At 43.7% G+C, this 19,605-nt stretch overlaps 1 long non-coding RNA gene across 1 annotated transcript in view; it reads right to left on the bottom strand.

The window, feature by feature from the left end:
* The window catches only part of LOC124006513, a 49,803-nt gene that overhangs the window by 23,554 nt on the left and 6,644 nt on the right, over positions 1-19,605 (bottom strand). Inside the window, exon 2 of the long non-coding RNA XR_006833790.1 lies at positions 9,057-9,189. This is a non-coding gene — a long non-coding RNA (uncharacterized LOC124006513). The remainder of the gene's footprint in view (positions 1-9,056; positions 9,190-19,605) is intronic.

The raw sequence follows: 19,605 nt of genomic DNA, 5'->3' as shown, positions 1-19,605 counted from the left end.
TATTAATTGAGGGATGAATACATGTTTATTGAATAGGACACCTCACGTCTATTAGCATTAGCAGCTATTAGCATCTAGCATAGGACACCTCACGTCTATTAGCATTAGCAGCTATTAGCATCTAGCATAGGACACCTCACATCTATTAGCATTAACATGATCTATTAGCATCAGGTAGCACAGGGTGGGGTGTAGGGGTGGGCAATTCCAGTCCTCGAGGGCCTGATTGGTTTCACAGGTTTGCCCCAGCCCACCTACCGAACTCCAATAATCACCTAATCATGATCTTCAGTTTAGAATGCAATTTGATGAATCAGCTTTGTATGGTCGGAATGGAGAAAAAAATAAAAAGATGAAGAGTAGAGGCCGAGACAGCGGTGGGCCGAGGCCGAGACAGTGGTGGGCTGAGGCCGAGACACCTCATTACACAACTGTACCCCGTGCTGGGGACAATAAAAGGCCACTCTAAAATGTGCAGTTTTGTCACACAACACAATGCCACAGATGTCTCAAGTTTTGAGGGAGCATGTAATTGGCATGTGGTCTGCAGGATCGTCCACAGAGCTGTTCCCAAATCATATAATGTTAATTTCTCTACCATAAGCCGCCTCCAATGTCCTTTTAGAGAATTTGTCAGTACGTCCAACAGGCCTCACAACATGGGGAGGGGGGTGCTGAGGAGTATTTCTGTCTGTAATAAAGCCCTTTTGTGGGGAAAAAGGCTGGGCCTGGCTCCCCAGTTGGTGGGCCAAGACGCCGGCAGGCTGAGGCCAAGACGCTGGCGGGCTGTCTTTCACTTCCTAATCATACGTGTGGCAGCTAGCGACCTCCCTGCCTGTCTGTCTGGCCCAGGCATTTAAAATGTCCCTTAACTACGGCTTTCATTCCTTTGCTGGCTACAGACTGAACACAATGCTGACCACAGATTGGCTGGACAAAAAAATGACACGGAGCCAAGGACAGTTAGCAGCTAAAAGACCCGTGATGATGTATTGAGAATGTGTTCTCTGTTAATCCGCCGTGATTAGAATCTCCTTTCATCGAAGAGATCAAGGTGTTCCAATGTGTTCCAGGTCAGCGAGCGACAATATCAAGCCGAAGCTCCTCGATGTGGCTTGGTTGTTTCTTTATGTAACATCATCAACTAAAAAGACTCAAAATACCCTGTAGTGCATCACTTACGACCAGAGCTATTTGGGACAGACCCCTTCCACTTCCCGTCCACCCTCTTATATCAATCTGAAGCAGGGAATAACGGAGGTTGAAGCTGTGATGACCAGTGCAGGCAGGAGTGTAAAACTGAACTGACAATGAACTTAAAGCGGAGTGATAAACGTCCACGAACAGGGTGGACGTTCCATTTGGGACAGAGTCCTTGACGTGAGAGTCGAGACGCCAAGTTTCCACATGTGACCCACATAGGAGAAAGGACATCAGAGAAAAAGAGTCTTCTTCAGAGAAGAAAATCTGGCTTTCAAATCACATGAACGGTATATAACCGGTGTAAACTATTCAGCAAAATGCTTACTTACAAGCTCTTCAGCAACTATGCAGAGTTCATATCAAACACAAAAAGAAATCCCAGAAAATTATATATTTTTTAAAGAAAGCACAGAATTCTATGACCATACCGGCCGTGCATCTATACAGATCAGATCTGACCCATACAGATCAGATCTGACCCATACAGATCAGATCTGACCCATACAGATCAGATCTTACCCTGTATGGGTCAGATGTGATCTATACAGAATATGCTGCTGAGTCTACTGATCCAAATCAGATCTCCAGATATCTACTTCTTCAGACCAGGCCCGCCGTGAAGCCTTGGGTCCCACAAAACACACATCTCTTCAGCACAGCACCCCCAGGAACTAACCCTACCCCTGGGGAGATATCCACCCCATCCACCCACCTCTCCATCACCACAAAGTCTGCTGGAGCTAACTCAAACCCCATGGGAGAGGAACATGACAGTCTAAATTCTCCTCTGAATCCACAGCCACCACAGCACTCCAGGAGCTAACCCCAACCCCCAGGAGCTAACCCCAACCCCCAGGAGCTAACCCCAACCCCCAGGAGCTAACCCCAACCCCCAGGAGCTAACCCCAACCCCCTGGAGCTAACCCCAAACCCCCAGGAGCTAACCCCAAACCCACAGGAGCTAAGGGGTAACCCCAAACCCACAGGGATTAACCCCCCCCCCAGGGATTAACCTCAACCCCCCTCCCCAGGGATTAAACCCAAACCCCCCAGGGATTAACCCCCCCCAGGAGTTAAACCCCAACCCTCCAGGAGTTAAACCCCAACCCTCCAGGAGTTAAACCCCAACCCCCCAGGAGTTAAACCCCAACCCCCCAGGGGTTAAACCCCAACCCTCCAGGGGTTAAACCCCAACCCTCCAGGGGTTAAACCCCAACCCTCCAGGAGTTAAACCCCAACCTCCAGGAGTTAACCCCCCCGGGGTTAACCCCAAAGGCGTCAGCATGCTCCGATCTCGTCTAGGCGAACCAAAACGAGAGTGCTAGCATACTCTCTTAAAACATTTGCTTGAAAAAGGAAGCCATCGAGGCACCGAAGAAAGAATACGTATTCCTCAAAATAGTCCGAATTAATATAAGAGAACTCAAGAAATCTGACATTTTGGCAGAGGAGATCAAACTGTTCCGAACTGTTTGGGATGGGAAGCCATAAACCCCCCCCAACAACCACTACTCGCCTCATCTTCCTTCCCTCCAGCCCCCTGTGCATTGAGGCGTGACCCATCTGGGTCTTGGCACACACACACACAACTACACAAAACTGTGGAAGAACAGAATGGTCTGGGATGTCCTGGTCTCAAAACAACCACACACACACACACACAGTCCTACTGGTCCCTCTAGTCCAGGACAAACAATGTCCCTCTGTTCTGTTGTCTGTCTGATAAGAAAGTCACACTGTTGTAAAAGCCCTAATCTCGACAACCACTTTGCATATCTAGATGTTTTATAATGGTGGGGTATTTCCTTTGCCTGCCCCCCCCCTTCCCTCCCCCAAAACATCACCTTTCAGCAGGCAGTGAAAAGAGAAAGGCAACTGTTGGAGGAAGCTGATGAAAAATCTTCTGTTGTTGTTCTTGTTTTAAAGGAAAATATAAATATAATACACAATATAAAAGAGGATCCCAAACTGTGAACTGAGGGTGGGGCAATATTTTATTTGACCTTTATTTAACGAGGCAGGTCAGTTAAGAACAAATTCTTATTTTCAATGACGGTCTAGGAACAGTGGGTAAACTGCCTTGTTCAGGGGCAGAACGACAGATTTGTACCTTGTCAGCTCGGGGATTTGAACTTGCAACCTTCCGGTTACTAGTCCAACGCTCTAACCACGAGGCTACCCTGCCGCCCCAATGGAGTGGCTATAATAAGTCTGGCTGGACATCTGACTTTTGCTGCGAATTTCAGAAATGATTTGACTAAACTCGACACACAAAAAAAGAAACTGTATTATTAACGATAAAGAACGATGGGAGAGAAACAAAATGTTGGCTCGATTTTAAAATATAAAGAGGAGTTGTCTTCTCCACTAACACATGGGCTTTAGAGATTGTTTATGAGACCCTATGTTCATTTTCTATCATTCCTTCCTACAAGAAGAAGTTGGTCGTTATTCGTGGATGTGCCTTGTACACGGTTCCGATTAAATTTGTAACAAAAATTGTATTTTCATAGACTTGAAAGCCAGATCAGTGATTATTGCAAACAAGCAGGTTTACAGTGTTATTGACCTTTAATTGTGCGACAAAGCTTATTTAGAGATACACACACACACACGTTTTGTGTGTGTGTGTGTGTGTGTGTGTGTGTGTGTGTGTGTGTGTGTGTGTGTGTGTGTGTGTGTGTGTGTGTGTGTGTGTGTGTGTGTGTGTGTGTGTGTGTGTGTGTGTGTGTGTGTGTGTGTGTGTGTGTATACATATATATATACATATATATATACACATATACACATATATATATATATATATATACATATACATACATACATATATATACATATATATTTTTTTTAAAAATAGAGATATGATTTTTAGGCCATAATCGCCCATCACCCACCCACACTCCCTTTAGAGAGCCAAGACTACCAGATAAAACATTTATTTTTTAAAACTCTCAACACTGAATATCAGAGTAGCTAAAAAAAAGCACTCACCCAAAATCCTCTCTTCTCAGCTAGTCATAGTCCTGGTCAGCTCTGAGAGTTGAAACCAGAGCCTTACTACCCTTGACCTCGTGTCCTGCTAAGTTCTTAGGGCGACGGTTGCTAGGCTACACTTCCATAAACTATGACAGGCAGCAGATGACCCATTCTCACCGGGGCTCCGGGGTTCCTTGAGCACAAAAAGACCCAGAAGCAAGCAGCCTGGGTTGAAGTAGATTGAGATTCAACAAACTTACAGTCCCATCTCCCTAGGACACTTATTTATTTAACCTTTATTTAACTAGGCAAGTTAGACACTCACTAGGAATTATTTTGTAATGCATCCAAAATGGCACCCTGTTTACTTTAGTGCCCTACTCTGGACCAGGGTCCGACAGGTAGCGCTACGTATTGAATAGGTTGACATTTGTTATTTTAATTGTGTTACTTTTTATTGTAATTTTTTTTTACTTTTGATTATTTTTGTTAATATTTTCGTATCTCTATGAAAATCTTGAACTGCATTGTTGGTTAAGGGCTTGAAAGTAAGCATTTCACTGGAAGGTATCTATTCTGCGCATGTGGCATGGTTATTTTCTGTGATCAGGGAGCAAATTTCTTGTGACAAATGTTTTGTTCTTAGGGGTGCAACTGCATCTAGGGTATTACGCAAGGTTAAATTAAGATCCTCAAATTAGGTGGTTAAACGGATTATGGAGGGATAAAAATATATATATAATTTAGATCCACAATATTTATTCCACAGGACAAAACTAGATTTTAGGATATGACTGTAGCAATGATTAGGTCCGGAGACAAAAGCCACTGAGTCGATGGGGGCTCCGAAAGCCTTTTGGAGTGGGTCTGTGGACGTTTCCATGTTAATATCTCAAGCTGATTTACACGCTGAAGCTGTGTTGCGCTTGGTGACCTCTGACTGTTTCATCCTAACATCGTTGGTGCCGACGTGGATAACAATATCCCTATACTCTCTACACTCGGCAGTCTTAGCTTTAGCCAGGACCATCTTCAGATTATCCTTACCGTCAGTAGCCCTGTAGTGTATGATCGCTGGAGGATTATTTAACAAGTCTTTTTGTTTGTGTTTTTTTAATTTGACCCCTTTTTCTCCCCAATTTCGTGGTATCCAATTGTTTTTAGTAGCTAGTATCTTGTCTCATTGCTACAACTCCCGTACGGGCTCGGGAGAGACGAGGGTTGAAAGTCATGCGTCCTCCGATACACAACCCAACCAAGCCGCACTGCTTCTTAACACAGCGCGCATCCAACCCGGAAGCCAGCCGCACCAATGTGTCGGAGGAAACACTGTGCACCTGGCAACCTTGGTTAGCGCGCACTGCGCCCGGCCCACCACAGGAGTCGCTGGCGTGAGATGAGACAAGGACATCTCTACCGACCAAGCCCTCCCTAACCCGGACGACGCTAGGCCAATTGTGCGTCGCCCCACGGACCTCCCTGTCGCGACCGGTTATGACAGAGCCTGGGCGCGAACCCAGAGTCTCTGATAGCACCCGGGAGGCCCCTTTTACAAGTCTAATACTGCGGGTAATGGAGTTGCCAATGACTAGGGTTTTGAACTTGTCGGAGCTAATGTTGGGAGGCATCGGCGTCTCACACCCCGTAACGGGTGGAGGAGAGACCTGAGAAGGCTCGGCCTCTGAATCGTTGTGTAGCAAAAAAGGCCCATGGAGTTGGTGGAAGAATCCTGTAATTCATGGCCATTTGCTCAGCTGGGTTAGGGGCGCTTTAAATAGGTCAGGCGGAAATGTCCGACAGATCTCAACTCCATAAAGGGAGACCATCGCCCCGATCGCGCTGCTTTCTCTTCCTTTACTCCGTCTAATCCAGAAGTTCTGTGCGTCCATGAATCCACCACATACCACCCAGTAAATATACCACTTGATGGTTAAAGGAATTCCTGCCTCAGTCTCATCCATTCATCTGTCACCTGACCACCTGTTCACCTTCACTGTCAGTCATCCTACCTGTCCAGCTACACACAGATTCCACTAATCTTTCACGTTGCGTCCATTTTTAAAATTTTATTTCACCTTTATTTAACCAGGTAGGCTAGTCTTGAGAACAAGTACTCATTTACAACTGGGACCTGGCCAAGATAAAGCAGAGCAGTTCGAACCATATAGCAACAGAGTCACACGGAGTAAAAAAAACATACAGTCAATAATACAGTATAAACAAGTCTATATACAATGTGAGCAAATGAGGTGATAAGGGAGGTAAAGGCAATAAATAGGCCATGGTGGCGAAGTAATTACAACTTAGCAATTAACTTAATTAAAAATAACAATATGGGGATGAGGTAGTTGGATGGGCTATGTACAGGTGGGCTATGTACAGGTGGGCCATGTACAGGTGGGCCATGTACAGGTGGCCCATGTACAGGTGGGCCATGTACAGGTGGGCCATGTACAGGTGGGCCATGTACAGGTGGGCCATGTACAGGTGGGCCATGTACAGGTGGGCCATGTACAGGTGGGCCATGTACAGGTGGGCCATGTACAGGTGGGCCATGTACAGGTGGGCTATGTACAGGTGGGCTATGTACAGGTGGGCTATGTACAGGTGGGCTATGTACAGGTGGGCTATGTACAGGTGGGCTATGTACAGGTGGGCTATGTACAGGTGAAATGTCAAGGGGTAAAAAAAAAAGTTGAATTGAAAAAAGTAGAACGAGGAAAAATCTAAGACGTTGGAAAACGTATTAAAAGTTTTTTTTAAAGTGAAAAGTTTGGCAGATATGCAAAGTAGCAGACAAACAGCACAATATTATTATTATTATTATTATTATTATATTACAATATCACAGAGACAAGTCCAGAAGTTGAGGGCAGAGCAATGAGGGAGGAGCCATCAACAGACTAGTCAGTCCCTCGTGCTAACGTTTACAGGTAGCAACGATCAGACTAGTCAGTCCCTCGCGCTAACGTTTACAGGTAGCAACGATCAGACTAGTCAGTCCCTCTGTAGCTATATGTAAACGTTAGCATATCACAACCAACTGAATTGTACAGTATTGTGAAATATGAATAGCAACATACAGTTGAAGTCAGAAGTTTACATAGACACGTATATTTAAACTCAGTTTTACTCAATTTCCTGACATTAATCCTGGTTAAAAAAATCCCTGTTTTAGGTCAATTAGGATCACCACTTTATTTTAAGAATGTGAAATGTCAGAATAAAAGTAGAGAATTATTTATTTCAGCTTTTATTTCCTTCATCACATTCCCAGTGGGTCATAAGTTTGCATAGAGTCAATTAGTATTTGGTAGCATTTCCTTTTAAATTGCTTAACTTGGGTCAAATGTTCCAATACCTTGACTTTGTTGTCCTTAAGCCATTTTGCCACAACTGTGGAAGTATTCTGGGGTCATTGTCCATTTGGAAGACCCATTTGCGACCAAGCTTTAACTTCCTGACTGATGTCTTGAGATGTTTCTTCAATATATCCACATCATTTTCCTTCCTCACGAAGCCATCTATTTTGTGAAGTGCACCAGTCCCTCCTGCAGCAAAGCACCCCCACAACATGATGCTGCCACCCTTGTGCCTCACGGTTGAGATGGTGTTCTTTGGCATGCAAGCATCCCCTTTTTTCCTCCAAACATAACGATGGTCATTATATGGCCAAACGACTCTATTTTTGTTTCATCAGACCAGAGGACATTTCTCCAAAAAGTACGATCTTTGTCCCCATGTGCAGTTGCAAACCGTAGTCTGATTTATTATGGTTTTGGAGCAGTGGCTTCTTCCTTGCTGAGCAGCCTTTCAGGTTATGTCGATATAGGACTCGTTTTACTGTGGATATAGATACTTTTGTACCCGTTTCCTCCAGCATCTTCACAAGGTCCTTTGCTGTTGTTCTGGGATTGATTTGCTCTTTTCGCACAAAAGTACATTCATCTCTAGGAAACAGAACTTCTTCCTGAGCGGTATGGCGGCTGTGTGGTCCCATGGTGTTTAAACTTGCATACTATTGTTTGTACAGATGAACGTGGTATCTTCAGGCATTTGGAAATTGCTCCCAAGGATGAACCAGACTTGTGGAGGTCTACACATTTTTTTCTGAGGTCTTGGCTGATTTCTTTAGATTTTCCCATGATGTTAAGCAAAAAGGCACTGAGTTTGAAGGTAGGCCTTGAAATACATCCACAGGTACACCACCAATTGACTCAAATGATGTCAATTGGCCTATGAGAAACTTCTAAAGCCATGACATAATTTTCATGAATTTTCCAAGCTGTTTAAAGGCACAGTCAACTTAGTGTATGTAAACTTCTGACCCACTGGAATTGTGATACAGTGAATTATAAGTGAAATAATCTGTCTGTAAACAATTGTTGGAAAAATGACTTGTGTCACTGCACAAAGTAGATGTCCTCACCGACTTGACAAAACTATAGTTTGTTACCAAGAAATGTGTGTAGTGGTTGAAAAACAAGTTTCAATGACTATGCGTGTGTAAACTTCCGACATCAACTGCAGCAAAAAGTGGACATTGGTTTGCTTGCTTAGTTGTGAGAGACGAGGTTTGGTTTCTTCACACTTCCTTTAGGAGGGGAAAGGATTTAAAACCAAGGAGCCATTTGTCTCTGCAGCTATCGCAGGAACACACACAGACACTGCATGCTACACTAAAACATTGAACACACACACACACACACACACACACACACACACACACACACACACACACACACACACACACACACACACACACACACACACACACACACACACACACACACACACACACACACACACACACACACACACACACACACACACACACACACACACACACCAAATGGAAATGAGTTAAGCTACCTTACCTTGCTGCAACTAGGCAGAGCAAGTGTGCTTCCTTTCAGCCTGACTGCTCAGATTCAGAGGAAATCACTGCATCACTGGAGACATTTCACGCTCCATTCTGTTGGCTCCAGAATCCTGACACTCCTCTTTCAACTGTACAGAGGGAAGACTGAGTCGGTATCCTGTGACTGGCTGCTGCTGCCTGCCAGGCTGATTTGAGGAACTGGGGGGTAGAATATAGCAGGGAGAGAGGAAGGGGGTGTGGCTGTTTGTAAAACTCTTCACTCACATCCCTCCCTTCTTCGCTCGTTCTTTGATCCCCCACTCTCCCTCCCTCTCTGATCCCTCCCTCCTTGCCTCCCTCCCTCCTTGCCTCCTTCCCTGATCCCTCCCTCCTTGCCTCCTTCCCTGATCCCTCCCTCCTTGCCTGATCCCTCCCTCCTTGCCTGATCCCTCCCTTCTTGCCTGATCCCTCCCTTCTTGCCTCCTTCCCTGATCCCTCCCTCCTTGCCTCCTTCCCTGATCCCTCCCTCCTTGCCTCCTTCCCTGATCCCTCCCTCCCCTCCTGCCTGATCCCTGATTCCTCCCTCCCTGCCTGATCCCTGATTCCTCCCTCCCTCCCTGCCTGATCCCTGATTCCTCCCTCCCTCCCTTCCCTGATCCCTCCCTTCCCTGATCCCTCCCTTGATCCCTCCCTTCCCTGATCCCTCCCTCCCCCTCCCTTGTTCCCTTGTTCTCCGATTCCTCCCCCCAGACTGAGAAGTGACTGCTGTGCCAGCAGGAATGTCTGTTCCCTCCTTATAAATCCACCCTCCCTCAGTCTCCTGTTTAATTGCCTCAGAAGCTCACTTGTGGGAAGCATCACATTTCAACTTGGACTCAGGGGTAGACGTATCATATTAGTGTTGTATGGTACGTATTTTATTTTTATTTATTTGACCTTTATTTAACTAGGGCAAGTCAGTTAAGAACAAATTCTTATTTTCAATGACGGCCTAGGAACAGTGGGTTAACTGCCTTATTCAGGGGCAGAATGACAGATTTGTACCTTGTCAGCTCGGGGATATGAACTTGCAACCTTTCGGTTACTCGTCCAACGCTCTAACCACTAGGCTACGCTGCCGTATGATATGTTACAAATTCCAATTTATTGTTGCTAACTTCAGCTAGGTGGCTAACTTCAGCTAGGTGGCTAACTTCAGCTAGGTGGCTAACTTCAGCTAGGTGGCTAACTTCAGCTAGGTGGCTAACTTCAGCTAGGTGGCTAACTTCAGCTAGGTGGCTAACTTCAGCTAGGTGGCTAACTTTAGCTAGGTGGCTAACTTTAGCTAGGTGGCTAACTTTAGCTAGGTGGCTAACTTTAGCTAGGTGGCTAACTTTAGCTAGGTGGCTAACACGGTATTGTTACCTAAGCTAGAGGTTAGGATTAAGTTTAAGAGTAAGGTTAAATTCTACTAGTTTGCCTAATTTCAGTTTGTGACAAAACAAGCAAGTAGTGTAGAGAATCATGGTACCGTGTAAACCACTGTGAAATATATTTTCCAGAACCACAAATATTATATTTACAACTGTTTAAAGACAAAATCAAAAGTAAAAAGACAAAAAAATCCATTTAAGAACGAAAAGCATTGAAACAGAGCACATAGAACACATGTATTATCATGCGTATGTATTGCGATAGTGGCTTGATGAGTCACTGGTTTATAGTGTTATTTCCTGTATGTTTAAATATGTTACATTAATATGCTTCTTAGACTTGCTTTTAATGAGGATGACAGATCTATAAACCTCAAATTTTTATGTGAATTTGGTCAAGTCAGGTCACCCCCCCCCCCAAAAAAAAGTTGCATATAGCAGCTCTAAGTAGTTGCAAAGTTAATAATTAGCTAAAATGCTTAGGTGGTCCAACGTTTGGGTTGCTAGACATTCGAGTTATACATTCGACCAACCACCCTACTTTCGTTTTTGCCTCAAGTAACCTTCTGTTTTATGTAACCATACCAAATGTAAAATTTCATACTAATTTGAGTGTCCCGGATGTACGTTTACTTATGTTACGTCTAGTCAATGAGACCAGGCTGCAAATTTACACTAAAAATCTCACACACCCCCTTCCCTAACATACTCACTTATACACACCCCTTTCAGATACAACCTAGCGCCATAATACAGTCACAAGAGCCACTGGTTGCCCTCTAGGTTACAGAGAGCTGGTAGTCCCATCCACCACACTACCAGGTGGGTGGTATAGAGGAGACAGACCCACTGGTTGCCTTCTAGGCTACAGACAGCTGTTAGTCCCATCCACCAAACTACCAGGTGTAAAAATCGGAAGAGACTCAGGGGGTATGCTAATTTGGTATAGAGCAGACCTAACCCACTATTAAATTATTCTAAACAGGAATATTTTTCACCTGTCTAGAAATGAATAAGGAAATTATCTCAACAGAGAAAAATGTCCTAATTTGTGCTACCTATAATCCCCCCACTAGAATCCCCATACTTTAATGAAGACAGCTTCTCCATCCCCCCACTAGAATCCCCATACTTTAATGAAGACAGCTTCTCCATCCCCCCACTAGAATCCCCATACTTTAATGAAGACAGCTTCTCCATCCCCCCACTAGAATCCCCATACTTTAATGAAGACAGCTTCTCCATCCTAGAACGGGAGAGCAACCATTTCCCGGCTCAGGGACATGTACTAGTCTGTGGAGGCCTAAAAGCCAGAACTGGACAATAACCTGACTCCCAGCACACAGGGGGACAAACACCTGCCTGGAGGGGACAGCATTCCCTCCCAAATATGCCCCCCTACACAACTATGACTAAACAACCAGCAAAAATGGGTCACAACTCCTGCAGCTCTGTCGCATGCTGGGTCTGTACATAGTCAATGGTAGGTTTCGAGAAGACTCCTATGGTAGGTATACCTACAACTCATCCATCACTGACCTCAACCCAAAGTCTCTCAGAGGGTTCAGTCAGCCCACTGACAACCCTATCAGAACACAGCAAAATCAGTCTAGCTGAACAGAGCATTACTCAATCATGAGGCATCAAAGCCAAAGGAACTGAATAATATTAAGAAATACCATAGATTGAAGGAAAATAGTATTGAAATCTACCAAAATACAATTAGGCAACAACAAATTCATTCCCTATTAGACAACTTCCAGGAAAAAACATTTCACTGCAGTAGAAAACCTAAACAGTATTACATTTACATTACATTTAAGTCATTTAGCAGACGCTCTTATCCAGAGCGACTTACAAATTGGTGCATTCACCTTATGACATCCAGTGGAACAGAGGAGAGGAGGGTTGAGGAGGCAGAATCAGGAGATAGGTTGGAGAAGGTTTGAGCGGAGGGAAGAGATGATAGGATGGAAGAGGAGAGAGTAGCGGGGGAGAGAGAGCGAAGGTTGGGACGGCGCGATACCATCCGAGTAGGGGCAGTGTGGGAGGTGTTGGATGAGAGCGAGAGGGAAAAGGATACAAGGTAGTGGTCGGAGACTTGGAGGGGAGTTGCAATGAGGTTAGTGGAAGAACAGCATCTAGTAAAGATGAGGTCGAGCGTATTGCCTGCCTTGTGAGTAGGGGGGGAAGGTGAGAGGGTGAGGTCAAAAGAGGAGAGGAGTGGAAAGAAGCAGTATATTTCAACTTCCCCATCAAACACATTTTTTTTCAAGCAGACAACCTAAGAAAATTAACTATGACGAAATGGTTTGATGAAGAACGCAAAAACCTAAGAAAGAAATTGAAAAACCTGTCAAAAACAGAGGAGACTCAGAAAACCTGAGTCTACGCCTTCACTATGGCGAATCACTAAAACAATAATGTAATTAAAGAATCCATAGAATCCAACCACTTCTGGGAAAATTGGAACACTCGAAACTAACAACACGAAGAGTTATCTATCCAAAAGAGGCGTGGATAAACCCCTTCTCCAATCTGATTAGCTCCATAACAAACAACACAAAGAGTTATCTATCCAAAAGAGGCGTGGATAAACCCCTTCTCCAATCTGATTGGCTCCATAACAAACAACACGAAGAGTTAGCTCTCCAAAAGAGGCGTGGATAAACCCCTTCTCCAATCTGATTGGCTCCATAACAAAGAACAAACAGCAAAAACATACACATGATCAAATAAGAATCTTATGGCTGGTGGCAGTATTGAGTAGCTTGGATGAATAAGGTGCCCAGAGTAAATTGCCTGCTACTCAGTCCCAGAAGCTAAGATATGAATATTATTTGTATATTTGGATAGAACACACTCTGAAGTTTCTAAAACTGTTTGAATGATGTCTGTGAGTATAACAGAACTGATATGGCAGGCAAAAACCTGAGAAAAAAAATCCAACCCGGAAGTGGGAAATCTCAGGTTAAGTTTTCAACTCATTGCCTATCGAAGATAGTGGGATATTGGTCATATTGCACTTCCTAAGGCTTCCACTAGATGTCAACAGTCTTTAGAACCTTGTTCGATGCTTCTACTGTGAAGTGGGGGCGAATGAGAGGGGAATGAGTCAGAGGTCTGCCAGAGAGCCACGACCTGGTCACGCGCGTTCACGTGAGAGTTAGCTTGAGTTCCATTGCAATTCTGAAGACAAAGGAATTCTCCAGTTGGAACATTAATGTTAAAAACATCCTAAAGATTGATTCTATATATCGTTTGACATGTTTCTACGGAACTTTTTGACTTTGACTCCGCCTAGTGATCGCGCGTCATGAATTTGGATTACTTTACTAAATGCGAACAAAAAGGAGGTATTTGGACATAAATGGACATTATCGAACAAAACAAACATTTATTGTGGAACTGGGATTCCTGTGAGTGCATTCTGATGAAGATCAAAAGGTAAGTGAATATTTATAATGCTTTTTCTGACTTCTGTTGACGACACAACATGGCGGATATCTGTTTGGGTTGTTTTGGTCTCTGAGCGCCGTACTCGGATTATAGCATGGTGTGCTTTTTCCGTAAAGTTTTTAAAAATCTGACACAGCGGTTGCATTAAGGAGAAGTGCATCTATAATTCCGTGCATTATAGTTGTATCTTTTATCAATGTTTATTATGAGTATTTCTGTAAACTGATGTGGCTCTCTGCAAAAATCACAGAATGTTTTGGAACTACTGAACGTAACGCACCAATGTAAACAGTTTTTTAAAATATAAATATGAACTTTATCGAACAAAACATACATGTATTGTGTAACATGAAGTCCTATGAGTGTCATCTGATGAAGATCATCAAAGGTTAGTGATTAATTCTCTCTATTTCTGCTTTTTGAGACTCCTCTCTTTGGCTGGAAAAATGGCTGTGTTTTTCTGTGACTTGGCTCTGACCTAACATAATCGTTTGGTTTGCTTCCGCTGTAAAGCCTTTTTGTAAATCGGACACTGTGGTGGGATTAACAAGATGTGTATCTTTAAAATGGTGTAAAATACTTGTATGTTTGAGGAATTTATATATTTTATAATTATAGGATTTCTGTTTTGAATTTGGCGCCCTACACTTTCACTGGCTGTTGTCATATCGATCCCGTTAGCAGGATCTCAGCCCAAAGAGGTTTTAAAGACTACCAGAACCCACTAGATTCTTCAATTACATTGAAAGAACTACAGGACAAAATACAAACCCTCCAACCCAAAAAGGCCTGTGGGTTTGATGGTATCCAAAATTAAATTAAATATACAAACCACAAATTCCAATTAGCTACACTTAAACTTTTTAACATCATTCTCAGCTCGGATATCTTCCCCAATATTTTGAACCATGGACAACCCCAATTCACAAAAGTGAGACAAATTTGACCCCAATAACTACTGTGGGATATGCGTGAATAGCAACCTTGGGAAAATCCTCTGCATTATCATTGACAGCAGAATTGTACATTTCCTCAGTGAAAACAATGTGATGAGCAAAAGTCGAATTGTCTTTTTACCAAATTACAGTAAAACAGACCACGTATTCACCCTGCACACCCTAATTGACAAACAAACAACATCTTCTCATGCTTTGTTGATTTCAAAAAAGTTTTGCTCAATTTGGTATGAAGGTCTGCTATACACATTGATGGAATGTGCTGTTGGGGGGGAAATCATGCGACATTATAAAATCCATGTACACAAACAACAAGTGTGTGGTTAAAATTGGCAACAAAAAAAAACAAATTTCTTTCCACAGGGCCGTGGGGTGAGACAGGGATGCAGCTTAAGCCCCCCCCCCCCCCCCTCTTCAACATATATATCAATGAATTGGCGAGGGCACTAGAACAGTCTGCAGCACCCGGCCTCACCCTACTAGAATCTGAAGTCAAACGTGTACGGTTTTGCTGATGATCTGGCGCTTCTGTCACCAACCAAAGAGGGCCTACAACAGCACCTAGATCGTCAGCACAAATTCTGCCAGACCTGGGCCCTGACAGACCTGGGCCCTGACAGACCTGGGCCCTGACAGTAAATCTCAGTAAGACAAAAATAATGGTGTTCCAAACAAGGTCCAGTCGCCAGGACCACAAATACAAATTCCATCTAGACACCGTTGCCCTAGAGCACACAAACTATATATACACCTTAGCCAAAACATCAACACCACAGGTAACTTCCACAAAGCTGTGAACAATCTGAGAGACAAGGCAAGAAGGACCTTCTACGCCATCAAAAGGAACATAACATTCAACATACCAATTAGGATCTGGCTGAAAATCAGTTATAGAACCAATTGACCTTTATGGTTGTGAGATCTGGGGTTCACTCACAAACCAAAAATTCACAAAAATGGGACAAACACTAAATTGAGACTCTGCATGCAGAATATAAAAATAAATAAATAAATCTTCTTTGTGCAACGTAAAACAGCAAATAATGAATGCAGAGCAGAAATAGGCCGATACCCGATAATGATCAAAATCGTGTGTGAGAGCGAACGAGAGAACGAGTCAGAGATCCAAAATAGAACTGTGAATGAACGAAAGGGCTGAAGCATAGTTGTCATAGCACCGGCGATGTCCTCGGGCTGCTTGCCTTGTCAGAGATGATGGCTGCAGAAAACAACCAGCCAGGGAGACAACACACACACACACACGTGTTTCCAGAAGCAGTTTTGCATACCAACACTAAAACAGACCCTGGGGTTACACTAGGAAACAGACGCCTGATAACCAAACGGTCTCTCTCACACACAGTGTCGTTCTCACCTCTGCGTCTCTCTCTCTCTCATCAAATTAATGGTGATGCAGATCGGAAATATAATAAAATGAAAACAATCTGACATTTAATAGTAAGAAATGAATGAGGGCAATAATGAACTAGTGAGAAAGACACACACACACACACACACGCACGCGCACGCACACACAAACGACACACACACGCACGCACACACACACACGCACAAACGGCACGCACACACACAGAGTCCTGCCCACTGTGTCAACACCACTTTAATGTTACAGCAACACAAGCCAACCTGCCCTCACATCATAAGCTCTATATCTCTGTAAGAGCATGGAAGTCCCTGTGTGTGTGTGTGTGTGTGTGTGTGTGTGTGTGTGTGTGTGTGTGTGTGTGTGTGTGTGTGTGTGTGTGTGTGTGTGTGTGTGTGTGTGTGTGTGTGTGTGTGTGTGTGTGTGTGTGTGTGTGTGTGTGTGTGTGTGTGTAACATAGTAAAATGGGGTCACTTTCCCCTGCCATCGGAGTGGATCATCTTGACACGAACATACTGAGAGGATTTTAAAATTCTCTCAACGATATACGATGACTTGCAAGCAGGAATTGTTTGTGACCTCAGGTTAATATATTGGTTAGATGGGAATGTTATATATACACACACACACACACACACACACACACACACACACACACACACACACACACACACACACACACACACACACACACACACACACACACACACACACACACACACACACACATAATATATTTAGCCAAATACATTTAAACTCTGTTTTTCACAATTCCTGACATTTAATCCGAGTAAAAAGTCCCTGTTTTAGGTCAGTTAGGATCACCACTTTATTTTAAGAATGTGAAATGTCAGAATAATAGTAGAGAATGACTTATTTCAGCTTTTATTTCTTTCATCACATTCCCAGTGGGTCGGAAGTTTACATACACTCAATTAGTATTTGGTAGCATTGCCTTTATATTGATTAATAACTTTGGTCAAACGTTTTGGGTAGCCTTCCACAAGCTTCCCACAATAAATTGGGTGAATTTTGGCCCATTTCTCTGGACAGAGCTGGTGTAACTGAGTCAGGTTTGTAGGCCTCCTTGCTCGCACACAATTCTTCAGTTCTGCCCACAAATGTTCTGTAGGATTGAGGTCAGAGCTTTGTGATGGCCACTCCAATACCTTGACTTGGTTGTCCTTAAGCCATTTTGCCACCACTTTGGAAGCAAGCTTGGGGTCATTGTCCATTTGGAAAACCCATTTGCGACCAAGCTTTAACTTCCTGACTGATGTCTTGAGATGTTGCTTCAATAAATCCACATAATTTTCCACCCTCATGATGCCATCTATTTTGTGAAGTGCACCAGTCCCTCCTGTAGCAAAGCACCCCCACGACATGATGCTGCCACCCCCATGCTTCACGGTTGGGATGGTGTTCTTCAGCTTGCAAGCCTCCCCCTTTTTTCCTCCAAACATAACAACGGTCATTATGGCCAAACAGTTCTATTTTTGTTTCATCAGACCAGAAGACATTTCTCCAAAAAGTACGATCTTTGTCCCCATGTGCAGTTGCAAACCGTAGTCTGGCTTTTTTATGGCGGTTTTGGAGCAGTGTCTTCTTCCTTGCTGAGCGGCCTTTCAGGTTATGTTGATATAGGGCTAATTTTTAAAATGACTTGTGTCATGCACAAAGTAGATGTCCTTACCGACTTGCCAAAACTATAGTTTGTTAACAATAAATTTGTGGAGTGGTTGAAAAATGAGTTTTAAGTGTGTGTATGTATGTATATATAATATATAATTACTTATTTATGCATCACTTGATAACTACTCTACTACATGGAAGCATGTCTAGGGCCGTATGTCAGCCTATGAAGCTTTTCAGGGTAGGCGTGCTGAACTAGGATCAGGTCCCACCCTCTCCATGTGATTTAATTCATTGTGATCTAAAAAGGCAAAACTGATCCCAAAACAGCACTGAACTTAATAGGCTATCCACCTGCCTTTAAATTATCTCCCTCAATATATACCTACCCAGAATTTTTTACAATTATTATTATTATTTATTTTTTAACTCAGTCACAGAGAAGCAGCAACAGAGCCCTCCCCAGTTCCTCTGTTCTAAAGAAGCTCTTGTTCTGTGATTGATGGAGGGAGGGAAAGTGGGAGAGATGATAATTCTCACAAGAAAACTTTTGGCCAGTAGAATTAGCCAGTCTGTGTAGAATGCGTCAACATGACTGTCTGGGGGCCGAGTCATAAATGGAACCCGAATCCCCTATACAGCACACCCAATGGACCCTGGTTAACAGTAGTGCACTATATTAGTCCCCTATACAGCACACCCAATGGGCCCTGGTTAACAGTAGTGCACTATATTAGTCCCCTATACAGCACACCCAATGGGCCCTGGTTAACAGTAGTATAATAGGGTGCACTATGTAGGTTATAGGGTGCACTATGTAGGGAATAGGGTGCACTATGTAGAGAATAGGGTGCACTATGTAGAGAATAGGGTGCACTATGTAGAGAATAGGGTGCACTATGTAGAGAATAGGGTGCACTATGTAGAGAATAGGGTGCACTATGTAGAGAATAGGGTGCACTATGTAGAGAATAGGGTGCACTATGTAGAGAATAGGGTGCACTATGTAGGGAATAGGGTGCACTATGTAGGGAATAGGGTGCACTATGTAGAGAATAGGGTGCACTATGTAGGGAATAGGGTGCACTATGTAGGGAATAGGGTGCACTATGTAGGGAATAGGGTGCACTATGTAGGGAATAGGGTGCCATTTGGGACATAGACCTGGGAAGACCTGTCTCTCTCTCTCCTCTCCATGAAAACATCTCTCCAGCACAGTGTAGTCTGTAGGGAGAGAGAACTATGGATAACAGACCAGTTCAATCGAACTTGGTCCCTGATTCCTATGGGTCATTGTCATGATAAAGTTCAATGGAATGAACTCCAAAAATAAAACAACACCAAAAGATCGTAGATAATAATGAAGATCAAGATATTTTTTCCCATCCAATCACATGTACTTCCGTTCAACAACTATTGAAAAAAAATATATCGAATTTAAGGAAAAAGAGGGTGTGTTGTAGAAGGACTTCCTTAGCAGGGCTTTCTTAGCAGAGCACGGCTTCCTTAGCAGGGCTTTCTTAGCAGAGCAGGGCTTCCTTAGCAGGGCTTTCTTAGCAGAGCACGGCTTCCTTAGCAGGGCTTTCTTAGCAGAGCACTGCTTCCTTAGCAGGGCTTTCTTAGCCGAGCACGGCTTTCTTAGCAGGGCTTTCTTAGCAGAGCAGGGCTTCCTTAGCAGGGCTTTCTTAGCAGAGCAGGGCTTCCTTAGCAGGGCTTTCTTAG

This window comes from Oncorhynchus gorbuscha, linkage group LG19 (genome assembly GCF_021184085.1).
Source record: "Oncorhynchus gorbuscha isolate QuinsamMale2020 ecotype Even-year linkage group LG19, OgorEven_v1.0, whole genome shotgun sequence".
NCBI lineage: Eukaryota > Metazoa > Chordata > Actinopteri > Salmoniformes > Salmonidae > Oncorhynchus > Oncorhynchus gorbuscha.
Note: the sequence above shows the minus strand (reverse complement) of the source record. Positions and strands in the feature narration are given on the sequence as shown.